Source organism: Medicago sativa, chromosome 2 (assembly GCF_051527215.1).
Source record: "Medicago sativa cultivar Bolivia chromosome 2, Bolivia_mono, whole genome shotgun sequence".
Taxonomy (NCBI): Eukaryota; Viridiplantae; Streptophyta; class Magnoliopsida; order Fabales; family Fabaceae; genus Medicago; species Medicago sativa.
Window position 1 is genome coordinate 71,877,308 of NC_140750.1, and position 17,284 is coordinate 71,894,591.

At 28.9% G+C, this 17,284-nt stretch overlaps 1 pseudogene across 1 annotated transcript; it reads right to left on the reverse strand.

Annotated features, from left to right (window-relative positions):
* Positions 1-14,932: 14,932 nt before the first annotated feature.
* LOC146950392 (antimicrobial ginkbilobin-2-like protein pseudogene) lies at positions 14,933-16,132 on the reverse strand (annotated as a pseudogene). The gene has a single exon (XR_015025474.1). The product of XR_015025474.1 is annotated as an antimicrobial ginkbilobin-2-like protein pseudogene (transcript).
* Positions 16,133-17,284: the final 1,152 nt, after the last annotated feature.

The window sequence follows — 17,284 nt, forward strand, 5'->3', positions numbered from 1 at the left end:
TAGAGACTTGGTTCATTTCATTTGGACACAGAAAAAAATACCAAGTTTTTCACTATCTTCTTCTTATTATATATAATCGATAATTGTAATTTTATGTAATTATAAAACCAAAAATATAAAATTAGAGAAGGGTTATTTCAGATATTTTATATGAAAAAAGCAACTATTCCCAATCCTTGGAAGTGGGCACGTGAGAAGCAAATTTTGAATAGTGGCTTTTGTTTTGCTAAAGGGTTGTTGGAGTTTGTAGAAAATAAAGAGAGAAGATGGCATGATGGTGGTTTCTGTGGGAAAGAAAAACGTGAGAACAAGGGAGAGAGAAAGGAGAGTTGTTGTGTGGAGATAGAAAGAGAAAAGGCAGGTTAAAGAGAGAAATTAGAAACCTGAACAATGTAATCACTAACTTCCTTTTTTGTTCTCTCAAAAAAAAACTTCCTTTTCTGTTTTGCTCTAAAAAAAATTCCTTTTCTGAAGATATAATAAATTGTTTTGAATGTGATGATGACAAAAACTTGATATTTTATAGTGGATGGTGATTTCACAAGATAGAAATAGTAGATAAGAAAAATTGGTAGATGTACTATCAGCTTAAATATTTATTTATATTTGTTGTGTTTCACGCTGCCATTTGTTGAAAATGTTGTTCATGCAAGTCAATGATCAGTTTTAATTGCACGCTACCATAAAAGTACGATTAATCGTACTTCAATTTTTTATGTTGTTTTTTTAAATTCTCTCAAAAAAATTGTTGTTTTTTTAAACTCATTTTAGTAACTACAACGAATGGGAATATATTAATATATTCTTATTTCTGAAATTTAATGGGAACTATATATTGATAGAATAAAAATGAGTATATGCACTATATATTAACAAAAATATATCTCACTATATTTCTTTACGGGAATATGTTAGTACTAGTATGGACACCCGTGCCAAGCACGGGCTAGAATTTTGTCATAGTTGAGGGAGACAATATTATGATGTATCTAGTGTCAGTTAAATTCAAACATGGGATAAAACAACGAAGGTTTATTAACTAATAAGAGGGAAAAAAACTAATACTTAAGCATGAATTTTTTGGATGAAGACGCAGTATCATTCTCACTTATGTGGTTGCTCCATCTCAAATGTGTCGATCGACCGGTACTGGCTCCTCCAGAAAATCCAACGATGGTATGTTATTTATGTTTAACATTGCGGAGGAGAAGTTCTTGGTGATGGAACACAGATATTGTGTCAAGTGTTAGTAAAAATTTCACTTTGTATGAAATAGTTTATGTAAAGAAACATATAAGTGAGGTAACCCATATATCTAATGTTTTAAGACTTCAGGAGAAGATGTGATGTCAATTTCAGTAGTGTAGTTAGTCTTAGCCCAATGTGATGATACAATCAATTGTAGACTCCCGAATAAGTCCTAATATTATGATGATTTATTTTGTTAGTTTCTGAGTGTCATTGAATTCTTTTGGTTTGAATTTTAGTTCGTCATTCACTTTCATGCCAGTTTTTTTTATTCAACCTCTGTTATTTCTAATTCCTTCACTTTAGGTTTTTGGTGGGATATGACAATGGAAAAATATAGATGTGTTATGCTGAGTTTACAAAATACATGTTTATTAGACATTTTAAATTGATGTTTTTTAATGAGACTAATACTTTGGTAACATAATTACTCAGTAATCTCTAACACCTTTTACAAATCTATATAATTACATGCAACTCACTCTATTTTCTATACCATCACGGATAAAACACGCACTCCTTAATTTTTTCACTTATCTTTTTTCTCGTGTTCAAATTCCTTTTTTTATCTTATTTCTTTTTCTAATTTACTTTATATCTTCTCATGAAAAAAACAAACAAAAACATTCATATATGTAACCGTCACCAACCCACATTTTTACCATGTTGTGCCTCTGACCTCATTTGACTATCACACCATATCAGATATACAGAGAGTCTTACATTTAAGGAAGAGATGTTAATGTACCATGTGTGAGTTAAAATTATAGATTGAATGAAATAGTATATATTGAACAACATATAGGTGGGAAGACTAATACATCTAATGTCTTAAGCTTTTAGGGTAAAGATATGGTGTCAATCTAACTTGCAGGATTTTTTTCGTAGTCAAATATGATGCTCAAACCCATTATAGGCTCCCTCAGAACTTTGAACATTATAATGAACTTTTTTTAGTTTTTAATTGCTTAATTTTTTATATTAAATATAAGTTTTTGGATGTTGTTCCCTTTCATGCAATTTTTTTTATCCAACCTCTACATTTCAAGTACTTTCACTTAGGGTTTTTAGCACGATCTGACAATGAAAAATACATATGTGTTATGTTTAGTTGTAGTATATGTTTATTAGATATTTTAAATTAATGTGAACATTTTTTTATTGACTATAATTTTGATGAAATAATTACTCATAAATCTCTAACTCCTTCAAATAACCCAAAAAATTACCATTAACTCTATTTCTAATATTACCATGGACAAAACACGCTTCTTTTTTCTCGTATCATTTGTCTCATGTTCAAAAAAAAAATTATATTTTTTTTCCTACTTTTCTTTCTCTCACTTAATGAAACATGGGAACATAATAAATCTTCATCCATGAAACCATGATCAACCCACCTTTTCTACAATATTGTGCCTACGTGTGATCTTACTTTACTATGTCACCATATCACAAACACAAAGAGTCTTACACTTAAGGAAGATATGTTAATGTGTCCATTTTGACTTAAAGTCCCACATTAGATGCAAAAATAAATGTTAAGAAACATATAAGTGAGATGATCGATATACCTCATACACTAAGATTTTGGATGATGATGTGCTGTCAATTGTATGGTTAACCTTAACCTAATGTGATGATCCAACTCATTGTAGTCACCATCAGAACTGTGGACCTTTTTCTTTTGTTACTGAACTCTGAACATTATGATGAACTGTTTTGTTAGTTTTTAGATGTCATTTATTTAATTTTAATATTAAATTGAAGTAGATGTTGAACAACATATAAGTTATATGACTCATATACCTACTACTTTAAGCTTTAGGGTGAAGATGTGGTGTCTAATCACTTGTTTGGTTTCTTTTAATCTAACGTGATGATCAAACTCAATGTAGGATCCCCCGAAACTCACAACAATATGATGAACTGTTTTTTTAGTTTTTGGATGTCATTTGTTTAATTTTGGCTTAATTACAGTTTTGGTTCTTCTATTTTCACTCACTCATGGAAATTGTCCTTCCATTTCAAAATTACACGGTCTTGGTGCCTCTTTCAGATTTTTGAACTTAAAAATGGTGATATGTCATATTTAAATTAAAACTTTAAAGGAGTTTTCATGTAATTACATGGGTATTGATCATTCTACATCATCAGACTAAATGCAAGGTCATCTAAAATATGTCACATCATTGTTTTTTAGTCTAAAAATAGCAGAAAGGGACCAAAATACCACTAAAAAAACAAAAATTAGTGAGGGATAACATGAAATCCCTCTCTGATTCTGTTACTAAATTTTGCGACCAAGGAATTTATGAGGGATTTGATTTTTTCTGTCACTAATTTTCCTCCCTAATTTTGCTTTTCCTAGCAGTGAAGCTGAGTGATTTTAAAATGAACGGACCAATTCATGAGTTGCGGAAAATATGGGACTAAATCTGCAATTAAGTCTTTAACTTTTCAATCTTAAAATTTAGTTTTTGAATGTCATTCTCTTTCCTGTGAATTTTTCATTCAACCTCAATTATTTCAAATTTATTTACTTTTGGCCGTTTGTGGTAAATGATAATGAAAAAATGTCAATGTGTTATGTTGGGTTGATAATTATATGCTTATTAGATATTTAAAAATATGCGGTGTTTTTTTAATTGAATCTAAATTTTTGGTAAAATAGTTGTCCAAAAAATCACCAACTCCTTTAGTAAAATCATAGATTTATCATACAACTCACACTGTTTTCTATACCTTCACAAACAAAACACACAATGATTAGTTTTTTCCCTTATCTTCTCTCATGTTCAAATACTTTTTTCGTATCTTTTTTTTTTTACTTCTAATTTCCTTTCTCTCTTCTCATGTGAGAAATGAATATAAACCTCCCTCAATGAAACCATCACTAACCAACCTTTTTAAACATATGTTGTCTTCATTTGATATTATTTGACTATGTCACGTAATTATGGACACAGAGAGTTACAAACTTGAATAAAAGATGTTAATGTGTCAAGTGTGAGTTAGAATTCTATAGTGGATATAGAAGAGTTGATTTTGAATAACATATAAGTGAGATGACTCATATACATACTACTGGCTTAAGGTTTTGTGTGAATATGTGATATCAATCTCACTTGTATGGTATCTCTTAGTCTAATATGGTGATAAAACTCAGTGTAAGATCCCTTGGAAGTCTCAAAGTTATGACGAATTGTTTTGTTAGCTTTTATATGTCATTTTTTAAAAAAAATTATCCTAAATTTTGATTATTGAACGCCATTCGCTTCCATGCTATTTTTTTTATTCAACCTCCCTTATTTCAAATTCCTTCACTTTTGGTCTTTTGTAGAATCTAACAATGGAAAAATGCATGTGTTCCACTGAGTTGACAAAAACATACTTATTAAAAAAATTAAATTGATGTTGCGATTCTTTAATTGAGTCTAATTTGTCGTAAAATAATTACCCCAAAACTCCTAATTCTTCAACAATCCCGCAAAATTACCAGCAACTCACATTATTCCATATACTCTCACGGTAAAAGCACACACTCATTTTTTTCCTTATCATTTCCCTCATGTTAAAATTCCTTTTTTATTTATTTCTTTTTCTCGTTCATTTTCTCTATACTCATGAAATAAATGAATATAACCATCTCTTCTTGAAACCCCCATCAACCAACCTTTTCTACCATGTTGTGTCTCAATATTACTTTATTTGGTTATGTCACCAGATTACAAATGTAGAAAGTCTCATATTTAGGAGAGAGAAGTTAATTTGTCGTATGTGAGTTAAAGTTTCATATTGGATGCAAGAGTAGGTGGTCAAAAAATATATAAGTGAGATGACACAAATAACTAATGCCTTAAAATTTTGGATGAGGATGTGGTGTTAGTTTCACTTTTATGGGTGCTTTTACCCAAATGTGATTATCCAACTCAGTTTAGGCTCTCCTTGAAAGTCACAACATTACGATGAACTGTTTTGTTAGTTTTAGATGTCATTTGTTTAATTTTTTATCATGTTAAAATTTTAGTTTTCGAATGTCATTTGGTTTGACGCAATTTTTTTAGTCAACCTTTATTATTTTAAATTACTTCACTTTTGGTCTTTGGTATGATCTGAAAATGGAAAAATGTAGATGTGTTATGCTGAGTTGGCAAAATACATGCTTATTAGACATTTCAGGTGAAGATGTGGTGTCAATCTCACTTGTGTCATTGCTCTTACCATAATATGATGTTCCGACCCAATGTAGGTTTCCTCCGTAGTCCCAACATTATGACAAACTAATTTATTGGTGTTTTGATTTCATTTGTTATTCTTTTTTAGAGTTAATTAAGTAAATGGTCCCTATAAATATTCAGAATTTCATTTTTAGTCCATACAAAAATAAATCGCACTTTTTAGTTATTGTAAAAAAATTCGTCAGCAGTTTTAGTCTTTGTCAAGTTTTTTTATCAGCATTCTTAGTCCCTGTAAAATTTCCATTCCGTGTTTTTGGTCCCTAAAAATGCCAAATAAAAAAGTTACAACGATTAAAAATATGCAATTTTTTTTTCAAGAAACTAAAAAAAATCTTTATATTTATAGGAAACATTTACTTAATTAACCGTTTTTTTCGATAAAACTTCATTTGTGGATGTCAATCGCTTTCATTCTATTCTTCTATTCAACCTCTATTTTTTCAAACTCCTTCACATATGGTCTATGATGGGGTGTGACAATGGAAAATGCACATGTGTTATGATGAGTTTACAAAATACATGTTTATTAGAAATTTTAAAATGATACAACATTTTTTTAATTAAGTCTAATTTTTTGGTAATAATTACCCAAAAAATTTCAACTCCTTCAACAAAACCACATAATTACCAATAATTCAATCTATTTTATGTACTCTCACGGATAAAACACACAGTACATATTTTTCACCTTAATTTTTCTCTCATGTTAATTTTTTTTCTTGATATTTGTTTTATTTTTCTTTCTAGTTTCCTTTCTCTATTCTAGTAGATGAAAGGAATATAAACCTTCCTTCATGAAATCATCATCATTCAACTTGTTTGAACATGTTGTGTCTAATTTTGACCTTATTTGATTACGTAACATAATTATGGACGTAGATAGATGCACAATTGATTAGGATATGTTTATGTGTCAAATGTGAGTTAACGTTAACATTGGATGGAAGAGTAGATTTTCAGCAACATATAAGTCAGATGACCAAAATACCTAATGTCTTAAGGTTTCATGTGAAGTTGTGGTGTCAATCTCATTTGTATGGTTGCTATTGACCTAATACAATCATCTAACCCGGTAAAAAATCACCTGGAAATCCCAACATTATGATAATTTATTTTGTTAGTTTTCGGTTGTCAATTGCTTATTTTTTATTATCTTAAAATTTAGTTATTGGATGTTATTCTCTTTAATGCTATATTTTTTATTCAACCTCAACTACTTCAAATTCCTTCACTTTTATTCTTTGGTGAAATTTGACAAAGGAAATAAGCATATGTGTGTTGTTGAATTGACAAAATAAATGCTTATTAGAAATTTTAAAATAATGTTGCGTTTTTTTAGTTAGTCTAATTTTTTGGTTAAATATATACTAAAAAATCTCCAACTCCTTAATCAAACCAGTAAAATTATAGGCAATTCACTCTATTCCTTACACGCTCATAGAAAAGCACACACTCCTTATTTTCCTTATCGTTTCTCTCATGTTCAATTTTTTTTTTATCTTCACTCCTTTTCTAATTTATTTCATAACTTCTCATGAAAGAAAGGAACATAAACCTACCTCCATCAAATCACCACCAACCCACCTTCTTTACCATGATATGTCTTCATCTAATTTTATTTCGCTTTGTTACCAAATCATAGAAGGGAAGAGTCTCACACTTAAAGGGAAAGATGTTAATATGTCTTATATGAGTTAAACTTTCAGATTGGATGCAAGAGAATATAGTGACAAACATATAAGTGAGATGATCCATAAATCCAATTCCTTTAGGATTTGAATGAAGATGTGATGTTAATCTCGCTTGAGTAGTTTCTCTTAGTCTAATGTGATTATGCAACTCAGTTTACGCTCCCGCGAAATTCGTTACATTATGATGAACTGTTTTCTTCCTTTTTGGATTTCATTTGCTTAATCCATTGTTTCTCATGAAAGAAAGGGAAAAAAACCATTTGCATGAAACTGACATCAACCTACCTTTTTTAGCATGTCGTGCATCCGTCTAACATTATATTGTTATGTCTCTATATCAGGGTCGCAAAGAGTCTCATAGTTAAGGGAGAGATGTTAATATATCAAATGTGAGTTAAAGTTCCACATTGGATGCAAAAGTAGATGTTAAACAACATATAAGTGAGATGACCAATATACCTGATGACTTAGGGTGTGTTTGTTTCAAGGTTTGTAATATGATTCCCAGGAATGTGACATTGGAAATGCAACATTCCCATGTTTGTTTCAAGTTTTGAAAATTTGTTCCCAGAAATGTTATTTGCACATAATTTCTTCTATTGTTATTCTCATGCTTAAAGGATGAGAATCTAACATTCTCATGAGAATAGAACTCAGCTTGCCATAACTTCCCACTACCACTCACGTTTATTTTCATTTTTATCTTTTTAACTAAATAATTTCTAAAACATTTCCATGAAATCTAAATTTTTAACAAACACATGAGTTGGAATGCTATTCCTAGAAATATCATTCCTAGGAATATCATTTCAAGGAATGTAATTTCTTACTTTGAAACAAACACGCTTAGATTTTGGTTCATTATGTGGTGTCATTTTTTTAACTCCTTAAAAAAACCATAAAATTACCAACAACTTTCGGACAATATGTTTGACCGACCAATCCCAATTAGCACGAATGATTAAACCAACACATTCTTTCAGTAAAAAAAAATTATGATTAGAGATGGTTTAAGTATAAGGGATATTTCATTTTTCATGATTAATTTGAAATAAAAATTCATTTTCAAGTTCACGGCAATTTTCCAACTGGGTTTAACCTAGCAGTAGAAGGACAAACTTTGAATTTCGAGATTCAGAGTTTCGAACTCTGTTAGTATCCTTGGAGATAGGTAAATATATTTTTGAGCGCTCTTTTATCTCTAAGACTATCCAAAATGGTGGATACTTAATCTATTTAGCACCATACTAAATAAGCACCAAATTATGGAGCAAATAAATATGATGCTTGTAGAGAAGGGTGGCTATGGAAGCACCCTCTCTCTCTCTCTCTTCACTTTTTTGAGGCCCTACCTAAATAAATTGTATAAAAAAATTGTTGAAATTTAACGATTTAGAGTTATTGGTGGGACTAAATTGTTGAAAATACCTCATTTCCTACATTTGGATATCATTCAATTCTCCTTTTATATTGTGTTTGTTATTGTTATTTCTTTAAAAAAAGTTCATTTAGAATACGCCCATCAGACTTTAATTTTTCATAAAAAGATTGAGGCTTTTCAACGACTACTATCGGAATCTACAATTTACAATTTAAACAAAATTGTGTTTTTTTTTATTATAAAATATTTAGGTGAGTTAGACTCTGGAGAACACATCAAGGTCAGGACATGTCTCATGACTCAATGAAAACTTGCAAAATTACCTAGAGATCCCCTGTCAAAGAGATTATTATGCTAGTAGCGGGGATTGAATGCACGCCCATAAGAATGAGTCAACTCATTATTAGTTGAGTCAGCCTTGATTATGAATACTATTATTAGTACTAATAGCAAAAATAGTGAATCAAAAGACGTTACCATATAATGATATCATTTAAATAACATTTTTTTTAATCTGATCCAATAAATGAGACATTTAATAGAATCATTTTAATTTAAATGACCACATTAATGATTCTTAATTTATTTTATCATGATTATATTTAATAAAATGAAAAAAATCACAAAAAGAAAATATTAAATATGTCAAATTATTCAAATTATAGTATTTGAAATTTAGAGATTTGTTTTTTTTGAAAATTTAACGATAATTTTTTCAAATACATGAAATATTCCCAAAAGACAAAAAATATTTTTGTTTTTTGTTTATTTAAAAAAACTTAAAATATTCAATAGTTTTTTTCCAAGTAATCTCAATTATTTGAATTTCGATAGCACATCACTCTTTCTTTGCAATGTAATTTAAATTTTTTATTTTGTTTAATTAATGGCTACAATTAAGGATATTATTTAAAGAACATTTTAATTTTTTGGTTGACCTCTTTAAAAAAAATGTCTGTCCTATTAAACGATACAATTTAATATTTACAGGATCAACCCAATTAAAATGACGCATAAAATATAATTATTATAAATTATAAAAATATAACATTTCAAAATTAATTACAAATTTTTTTTGTTTGTAAATTAAATAGTACCACAAAAGAAATGAAGGTAAAACATTAATAAAAAAAGGTAAAAAATTCAAATAATTCAGTTTTTTTTATACGAATAGAAAAATTGAACTTTTTGAATTTTAAATATCTTTCATTTATTTGATATAAAATACTTCAATATTTGTTTGTTTCCATCTTTTTTTGGTTTATTTGTTTCCTTTAATTAAGGGTTATAATTAACGTTGTTATTTAATTTGTTTTCTTTTTCCTTCTCATCCACCAAATGAGGTATTTTCATTCTTAATAATTAAATGAGACATGTTAACCTTTATGAAATCATTCTAATTTAAATTAAATGACATATTAATTACTCTTAAATTGTTTTATCATTATTATCCTTAATAAAAGGAAAAAAAAGAATATTTGTGAACTATATAAAATTATTAAGTATACAAATATATGAAACTTTCGTGTTAATATAATTCATTTTGGCTTGTTAATAATACCAAATACGTGAAACTTAGAAAGAAAAAAAGAAAACAAAAAGAAAAAAGACACGACATTGAGACAAAAGATTGAAAAGAATACATTTTTTTTATTAAAATTGTGCATGGAATTGCTTGCAAATGGAGGTTATTTATAATACAATGTAGATAGCAAAATTAACAATATTTTTAATAGTCCCTGAAAAAAATTATTTAATAATAACTATCTAATTGACAAATCAAAGGAGAAAAAAAGTCATATATTGATTGTCAAATAAATGAGATGAAATGACACTTTGTCAAAAAAAATAAAAAATAAACCATGATTATTGATCAATGGTTGATTGAAGCTTTTGATACATTCTATTGAAGAAACTATGTTAAGTGAAAATCCGTCATAGTAAAACATGATGAAGTTTATAGATGTCTTCTTAAAAGAAAAGGTTTGTCCAAATTAGATGATGTGAACCAATTGTATGCAACCTTTAGGATGATGTTTAACATATCTGGACATGTCTGGAGATGTGTTTAAAAGCATCAATTATGATTTATCAAATAAGAGTTCATGTGTAATATATCATTTGTGTAAGACAAAAGTTCATAAAATAAATATAGATAAAGACTAAATCAATTTATTGAGATTAGTTTTTCGACATATCAATTCATTAAAAATATTCAATCACCCTAAGGTATCTAAACTCTAACATCTTGATTCTATATCAAATACAAAACATTGTCTTGACTAAAAATTATATTATTGATGTTGAACGTCTTGAAGTCGTAGAATGTAGACACATGCTCTCCAATGGGACCCTGAGAAAGTAGCATCAACAATTAACAATTAGATACAAATAAAAAAGAAAATCAACCCTATAATCTACAAACAAATGGTTAAACTTCTATCTTTTAAAACACATAAAATACTTGTTATTACAAAATAAAAATTATGGGGGAAGAGACACATGAAAATAATGAAAAACAAATTGTCTATATATAGGGGAAAAAATCAAGGCATGATCAATTTTGATTGGTTGATGAAAACTAAATTAGTCATGGTTCATCTTGATTGGCAAATAAAAAGATGAATGAGTCATAATTCAATTTGATTGGATGATAAGAAAGCATTAAATGAGATGAAGAATGTGAAGATGCCACATGTACTCTTCAAAAAAAATTAAGGCAAATATATATAATAAAGATATATTTATTTATAAATTCAAATAGAGTGTACAATTGTAATACGAGACTCATTTTAACAGCTACAACGAGTGATCAGTTTTAATTAGTATTTTTTTAATATCTCTATTTAAACATCGTGACTGCCTAAGTTTTATTAATATATTAAAAAAATATATGTGGGTTTATGAACTATATATTAATAAAACTATATATGTGAGTATATGTTTGTTTTACGGGAATATATTATTATATTCTTATTTCTAAAATCTAATGAGAAGTATATATTGATAAATACATGTGAGTGTATGAACTATATATTAATAAAAATATATCTCATTATATGTTTTTATACGGGAATATGTTAGTACATGTTTATTGTGAAATGTATTTTCATTTTTTTTAATATCGTCAATACTAAAACAAACAAATAAATTCTAATATAGTATGATTAATCATACTTCAATTTTTTCCATTTTTTAAAATGTATCAATAAAAAACCCGTTCGAGTGTACAATTGTAACACGGGACCCATTTTAGTAACTATAACGAGTTATCAGTTGTAATTAGTATTTTTAATTTTTTTGAAGGAACTGCCTAAGTTTTATTAATATATTAATAAAGTATATGTTGATGTATTGACTATATATTAATAAAAATATATATGACAATATGTTTGTTTTACGGGAATATATTAGTATATTCTTATTTATAAAATCTAATGAGAACTATATATATATATATATATATATATATATATATATATATATATATATATATATATATATATATATATATATATATATGAGTGTATTGACTATATATTAACAATGACACATTCCACTTTATTTTTTTTACGGGAATATGTTACAATATGCTTATTTATGAAATATATTTTACTATAACAATATTATATAATACATTAGTTATGATTTTTCACGGGATGCTTATTAGTATTTTTCACATTAAAACATATTAGTAAAATAAAAACTATGATTTTTTTTATTTATTAGTTTTTTTAATATCGTCAATACTAAAATTTAATATATATTTGTTCATATTAAAATTTAATTATTTTACAATTTTTCATTACTACCGATCAATATATACATTATTATGTTTTAAATATTTTACATATTTTCACTATGGACAAAAACAAATACTATATCAAGCACAGTCGAGACGCGACACGCGGCGGAGCCGCGGCCATACAGCGCGGCGAAGCCGCGCTACCCGTGCTATAGCACGGGTATCTCGACTAGTTATTTCAAAAAGAAGCGTGCATGCAGTTACTGACACAGGAGGCGTAAAAGGCAACAGGGGTAAAACTGGAAAAACTGGCTTAATTCCACATTGAAATTACAAAGCGTCAATAATTTTGCTAGCTTTTATTTTTTTTAAAACGTCAATTTTTAAGAGACGGAGGGAGTATTATCAAAGAGCCTCTTTCTAGTTTGTCATTAACTTTGCTAGCTGATGCTCCACTGTTGTCCTTTGTAAAAATGCAATTCCTTATTTTTTTTTTCTTTTCCTTTTCTCATGTAAAAAAAAAATATATATATATATAGAGACTAAAGTCGTTCCGTTTGCATAGTAACCTTTGTTAACATTAAAAACTGCTATTTTAAGGGTTAACCGACATTTTCTTAATATTTGTTGTTAGTTACCGTATTTTATGTGACTAAAGGCAAAATTTGCAAGTATTGCTTTTGGTTATCACAACCGGCACATGAATCCTCTTATGTGCTTGAGTGTTGGATAATTTTGTTCCTTTAGTTTTTCGTTCCCTGTTCGAACTCTATTGCTGATGTAACTCTTCCTCTCTATACAGCTTGTGTTAGGGGGTTTGGTTATATTAATAATATATTTCATTTTGGTTTCTTCAAAGAAAAAAATATTTGTTGTTAGTTAATTTTATTTATACTCAATATCGAAAGGAGTATGTTCAATATTTGTGATGTTAGTACTAATATAACAATGAACTCATCATATAAAAAAATATAGCGATGAATTTAATTAATTTGTGGTAATATAACCGATAAAGTTTTTTTTTTGACGAAATATAACGGTGAAATTAATTAATCTCTCCCCTAAAAAATAGTTAGTATAACGGTGAAGTTAATTAATCTCTCCCCAAAAAAAGTTAGTTAATCTCTATGGCAATAATAACTTTATTTTATTAAGAAATTATTACCTTCGAAATGAAATATAACAAATTAATTTAGTTCATATACACATAAACTTTTCACCGATAATTTTGCTTATATTTCATTTTGGAGGAAGTATAAATTAGTTTTGCCAACGAAGTAATCCATGCGATTGCACCACAACCGTAGATAACATCCAATCCAACGTTCAACATTAGCTTGACTCCCGTTCTTCCATTACCAAGACACTCTTGAAAACCGCGCTAACATTTTCAAAGATCCATTACCTTGTCGCTGTTTTTGAATATCTTGTTGTTGAGGAATGTTGCTCTTGATAACAAGAAGAATAGAATAATTCCAAGGCATTCATTGTTGGTTGTGAAGAATGATGGAGCTTGGGAAATTCTAGCTGGTGTAACCATTGTTCACGGTGGTGTTCTTCCTGACATTAATCCAATACTTTTGTCTAAGAAGACCGAAAAAGCTACTACTGCTAGAGCCAAAGTCTCCTAAAGCTGGAAAACCACCAAAGAAAGTTTAGATGTTTCTCTTTCAAAGTTGATGTAATTTGGATCTAATTGTATCTCTAGAGGCAAGTACAAAATTTAGGGGCCAGAGAAATTCACCTTAAAATGAACAAGCAGGATGTTCGGGGTTCGAACCTTGACTCATGTATATATTATGCATTATCATTATCTCTTACCAAATGAGTTAAGCTCAAGGAAACATTTATCAATTTAATTTAATAACCTAAATATGATTTTTTAATAATGCTGCATAGTTTAAAGCTACTATATTTGTAATGGTAACGCAATTAGTGATTTGTGTCCGTCAGATTAAGATCAAACTATTTAAAATTCACAGTCACAATTATTATTAATAAGAAAAAAGTACATTTATTTAGGACTGTCCGATCAAGGATCGATCGAATGAGGGACTGCATGCATTCAGCTACTGCACGGAATCCTATTTACTACCTTTGTTGGGATAATTTTCAGGGCCGTTCCTATGAATCCGGAGGCTCGGCACTGTAAGTGAAAAAAGGTCCGTCATAAAATAAAAACGTATTTTTTTTAAAAGAACAATGTTCTATTTAAATTTTCTAAAAGATAAATACAAGGTGTCGTATATATGCGATACACCCAAATGTAAAAATCACTACCGTATACATGAGGAACCTCAAACCACCTTCCTTAAAAAACATCCACCTAACAGCAAAAGCAAGATGACCCAATTCTAATAGGCCTAAAACAAGACAACAGAAGAGGAAAAGGAAATCAAATCGGGAAGAAGAAAAGGAAAGTCTGATAGAGCGATGGTGATGGAACGCGTGGTATCAGATATAAAGATAATAAAGAATTTTTTTTCAGTGGGATAATACTTAGTAGTACTACTGGACTATATTTTTTTTTTTCTTCTGAGGCCCATACCTTAGGGAGGCCCGGCTCCATTGAGCTCTTTGCACACCCCAAGGTTCGGCCCTGATAATTTTAATATATCACAAAACATGTATAATATGGACTTTATTTAATATATGATCGCAGAACATGTATAATATAGACTTTATTTAATATGATCACAAAACATGTATAATAAATATATACTTCTTTAAAAAAAAAGTATAATATATACTTTTTTTATGAGTTTACTCCCTAACGAAAGGGTAAATTTCATATCGAATATTGCAACTTCCACCAACAACTCTGCCTCCTTTTTTCCCATCACAGCAATTTGGAAGTTCACTAATTGCACCATCAAGACACTTCTTACAATCAACACTAGAAAGGTCTCTAGTGCATTGAGTTAGCCCATAAACTCTCTCTGATTCTCCAATCTTCAACTCTCCACTAGCATAAAGTTTTTTATCCATAGAAGCTTCATTAGCAAGAAAGCTCAATAAGTCCTTAGTCATGTTGTTGAATTTGATAGGATCACTAACATTTTGTACATTCAATAAAGCGAACTTGTTTGTATTATCAATTTTACCAAAGAAATCATTGTCCAAATATTTGAACATGCAATTATCGTACCATATAATGGCACCCTTTTTATATGGACAAACATTGAGAATTTCTTTAGTTGCTTGTGAAACACAAGTTTTGCATTCTGAGGTTGATACATCGCCACGACAAAGAGCTAGCCCATATGCTTGTTGGTTTTGGTATTGGGTCAGACCCACTGATCCACTGCCAAAACCTGTTGAAGGGGTTTTGTAGATAAGTGAGTTGATGAGTGTTTTCAAGTTCGATTCATATTGACTATGTGATGTGAAGTTCTCAGAGGTTGAACAAATGTGGAAAAGTGGGTCGGCTCCAAAGGCTGTTTGAATAAAGAAAGCAAAAGTAAATGAGAAGAGAATAATCGTAAAGAGCTTTGAGGAACCCATATTTTGGATGAAGGTGGTGAAGAACAAGTTGGTTTGATATGAGATTTTTTTTTTTTGAAGGTTTGATATGAGATTGTGGGGAGTGAGAGAATTTATAGAGAAAATAAGTTGGTTTCTTCTTTGAGGAAAGATTAAGAAGGTTGACATTTTCTATTGACCAATTTATATTGGCCAGTTAAGCAGGCACCATGTCAACATTGGACTGTGCCTTCACCATTTTTATAGATTAGGTTTATAAATTATTATTTTGTCTAGATTAGGTTTATGAATTATAATAACTCGGAACAAGAGTGACAAATTCAAGCATGGCTTTCTTCCTCTTAATAATCTTCAACACGCAGTTAATTTGACGTGTAGATTAAAATAGTTCATATATCTTCACCAACAATTTTTTTTAATCTAATCCTAATTTTACTTTTAATTGTTAAAGATTTGCATTTTGTCTCTTGAACAATTAAAAGTAACGAGGCAACAGATTTTCTAAACTAATTATATTAATTCAATTTTAAATTAAAAATATAGTAAATATAATAATTAAAATAAAAATAACAAGGCAACATATTTTCTCTATATTAATTGGTTTATCTATATAAAAATCAATTTTTAATGATACGTGTACCCAAAAAATATTATTTGATATCTCTATTTTATGTGCTGCAAATTAAATATCTTCATTGTTTCATTTGACAACAACAAAATGAACATGAGTAAGATGACCGACAACATACTAAACAAATAGCACACTGTCCTTTAGCAGAATAAGAAGGATTATCTTCATAATTTTCTCCAAATTGCCTAGCACGTTCACCTATTTGAGACAGAATTTCATCTAATGTTTTTTATTAAAAAAAATAAAATAATGTTTGTTATTCTAGAAACAGGGACAGGTAAACAAGCATTTTGGTATGTGGATGCACAACTCACTGTTACAAGGGTCCCTGACTCAAAAAAAAAAAAAACAAAAAAAAGTTTCGAACTCCAAAATATGTTAATCAATTTGGTTGACGACGTTAGATTTGATTGTTAACTCTATAAAAAAGCAGAGTTCGACATTTTTTTTGAGACATGTAAGTTGTGAGATGGCAGCAGGGACCAAGGACGGGTCCAGAAGTGTGTTAGTTGGGGGGTTAACAAAATTTAATTTTAAATAATACATATTTAAATTAAATATACTATTTACTCCAATTTTAATAAGCAAAAAATATATAAATGAAAAAATAACATTCGTTATCCCTGAACTTAGTTTCAGATAACAATTTCGTCATTTTTTTATGTCATTTTTGTCGTATTAGTCCGTTTGCATATGGATTTTCAAGCATCAAATAAAAAAATCATATGTAAACATAACTGAATAACTATAGGTTTAAACACCAAGAGCTTAGATCAAAATAAAACCATAAATTTAAATTTTACAATTTCATATGCAAAATTGGTCGAAATCACATGAAAAATAAAAAATAATGAAATCGTTACC